The sequence below is a fragment of the Galeopterus variegatus genome, unplaced genomic scaffold (assembly GCF_000696425.1).
Source record: "Galeopterus variegatus unplaced genomic scaffold, G_variegatus-3.0.2 Scaffold15198, whole genome shotgun sequence".
Lineage (NCBI taxonomy): Eukaryota > Metazoa > Chordata > Mammalia > Dermoptera > Cynocephalidae > Galeopterus > Galeopterus variegatus.
The window spans coordinates 13,410-16,726 of record NW_007741309.1 but is presented as its reverse complement, the minus strand read 5'-3'; positions in this window follow the sequence as shown (position 1 = coordinate 16,726).

Sequence of the window (3,317 nt, the reverse complement as noted above, 5' to 3'; positions counted from 1 at the left end):
ACAGTTAATAAAACAATGTGTTTCAAATTTTAACATTTATTTTACATAAGCTCAAATTTTATTGGAAATACACCCTCTAATCAGATGGATGGGTACTTAAGGGAATTGTTGAGTGGTCTCTTTTGGGTGTCTGGAGCGATGTCCATTGTAAGTTTCAAGCAGATGCCTTTGGCACGTGGGAGAAGAAGTGAGAAGGGGCCAGGAGCAGGGAATTCCCTGGAGACTCTGGCTAATTGATTTGGGGCTTGAGTGCATGTGGACTGTGAGGATTTGAAAACTGATTCCCTGAAAACTCCCCAAGTCCTCATACCCCCTAGAAAGGCTTTTCCTGCTCATCCTGGATCCCTGGTGCCCTAAGTACAGCATCTCTATTGCTTGCTCTTGTAGAGACTCTGATAATGCTGTAGAGGAGCCACAGAGCCAAAAGCCAGCCTGGGGAAAGGATGCAATAGATTTTCCTCACAGGAGTGAGATCTGTGTTTATAATGAAGTCAGGCTGTGCACCAAGCAAAAATCCAACAGAAAGCACCACTGCAAAAGTCTGTCCTAAAACAGTTTAAAGGCAGGCTTTCCCACAGATGGAAGGTCCACAAATCTGACCGCGCCCCTCCGTCTTTCCTTTAATTTCCTGCGCTCTCTCAAGAAAGGTTGGTTTGTATTCTAGTGCTTGTAAGATTATTGAACAAACATTCTAACACCTCCTAGGTCTAATTAGGCTGCCTCTGTGAGTAAGGAAGAACTATCCCCGAAAACAAGCAGTAATTAGAGGGACAAAAATAGCATTTTATGTGGTTATTCAGAGGTAAGCTTTGTTTAATGGAGGATGAAATGGAAACTAATGCCCCAGAAAAGGTTTATAGGGTCCCTGTATTTATTTATCTACACCTGCCTCGCCTTATACAATTTAGAGCTGGCTGTCCTGCACATTCTCGTTGCTTTCTTTAGGGTTTCTTTACTGTCATAGCTTATTTCTGTGTCGTTGCTCTCAAGCAGAGGGGCTCGATTTTGGGGGCCTCATGGTCCCTTTACGCTCTTAACAATTAATGAGAACCATGGAGAACCTTTATTAATATGGGTTATATCTATCTGTACTTGCTCTATTTGAAATTAAAACAATTTTTCACATATTCCTGTATTCATTTAAAAATAATGGTGAACCCATTTCTTGTTAACACAATAACTTATTTTTATGAAAAAATCTTTATCATCAAAAATCAAAACTAGTGAAAAGAGCAGCATTCTTTCACATTTTGCAAATCTCTGTAACACCTGGCTTCTGCATCTGGCAAATTCCACCCCACACTCTTGAGAGTGAGAGTGAAAAAGGCAAATATCTCTAGCATCATCACAGACATGGTTTTGACCTCATGAACCCCCTGAAAGGATTCGGGAGACCCTCGGGGGGTCCCCACTACATTGTGAGAGCTGCTGCTCCTGATCAAGGGAGCCAAACTCCAAAGGGTATGGGGGAGTTGGAGGACGTTGGATGTGGGGGGAAGGGGCATCACCACAGGCATGTTTGGGCTCCATTTACTTGACCCTACGTGGGCCCAAGGAAGCTCCCCCCCACACCACCACCACACAGGTGGCTCCAGGATGGAATCCTGTGCATAATTATTTTAGGATTCATCCAAGCTGTCATGCACAAGGTATTTTAACAGGATAATTTTTCTAATGTAATAGCAAAACACTGCAGACCTACATGTGTGGCAACAGTAATGATTAGGTATATTACAGTATTCTAAAGCTGAATACTCTGCAGCCATCAAACAGAAAGTGGGAGAGAATGAGCTCTGTGGAAATAGCCTCTGGACTTACTAAGCAGATATCACAGAATATACAACAATGTGCACATTTTGATCTCTTTGTGTGTTTTTGAAGAAGAGAATAATACATATGAAACTGAAAAAGACACAAGAAGCTACTTAAAGTAACTGATCATATCTGGCTAGATGTAGGGCCTGCAGAGGAAGGTTTGTAGTTGTTAAAAATTTTAAACCATCTACCTGGCCAGTTAGTTCAGTTGGTTCGAGTGCAGCCTTGTAACACCAAGGTCATGGGTTTGGAACCCCTTGCCGGCCAGTCACCAAGAGGGAAAAAAAAGAAAAGAAAAAATAGAGATTTTAAATCTCGTAGCAGTGAGCGGTGTTTCATGTGTTTGGTTCTTAAAGAAAGGCAGGAGGGGTCATCTTGGCAGTGGGAATGGAATGTGCTCCGTGTCTGCCCTTCTACACCCATCTGTGCCCTGCAGGCCCGCCTGCAGCTCCCTCGCCCCCTCCCACTGCACCTTCCCTGTGTTCCCCTTGACATCCCTCCCCAGGAAGTCTCTCCAGTAACCCCCTGCACTTACACCTGCTATCTCCTGCCTCAGCACTCTGTGTCCTGGGAGCCCCCTCCCTGGCTCCCTGGCCCTGGCAGTCACGGTGGTGAGCTTGGCACGCATCCTTGTGGAGAACATGCCTGGTGGGTGGTGGATCTCAGTGCTGTCTTGTCATGGTTGTCTGTGTTTTATCTCTTGGCAAGTTAAAATGTTGCCAGCCCCCCTGAATTGCTCCTGATTTGGGGGGAATCTTGACTAACCATGCAGGGTTTTGAAGACCCCTGGCAGTCCCTGCCCCGCTAAGGCCCCGAGGGTCCTGATCTCCCCTGGCTGAAGCTAAGGCCTTAGAGAGGCCCCAGGGTTGCGGGGTCTGCCCAGCCCCAGCCCATGCCAGCTCTTGCATTCCCTTTCCTTCTGGTCTCCACATGCTGACCCTGAAACGCCCCAGCCTCTCCCCCAGCACTTGCTGGTCACCTGATGCTCTCACTGGACCCTTCAGTGTCGGCCAAATGTCACCTTGCCGGAGGCTGTCCCCAACCCCACTCCACCCTTCCCCACCCCCACTTTATGTTTTGTATTGTTTTTAGTGATGTAGTGGTATTTTTATTTCTTTTGGGGGTTTTTAATAAGTTTTATTTTCTAGGGCAGTTTTGGGTTTACAGACAAATCCTTTAGGAAGTATGGAGAGTTCCCACAGAGCGCCTCCCTGCCCACGGCCTCCTGATCATTAGCACCTCGCGTCCGCACGCGTGTTGTGACAAATGAGCCGACACAGACGGCCGCACTTGGGGTATGTCTCCTGCTGTCCTTACTTGCTGGTTTTCTCCTCCTGTTGCGATCCTGGGACAGGCACACAGTGACCGTTGGGAGAACAGGTGAGTGGTTGGCCACTGCCAGGCTGCCTCCCTGGGACCCTGGAGCTCTCTGCACCTGGCACTATGGACAGTGACCCAGGGACACAGCAGGAGCCGAGGAGCATCCCAGCCCTGATGCTGGG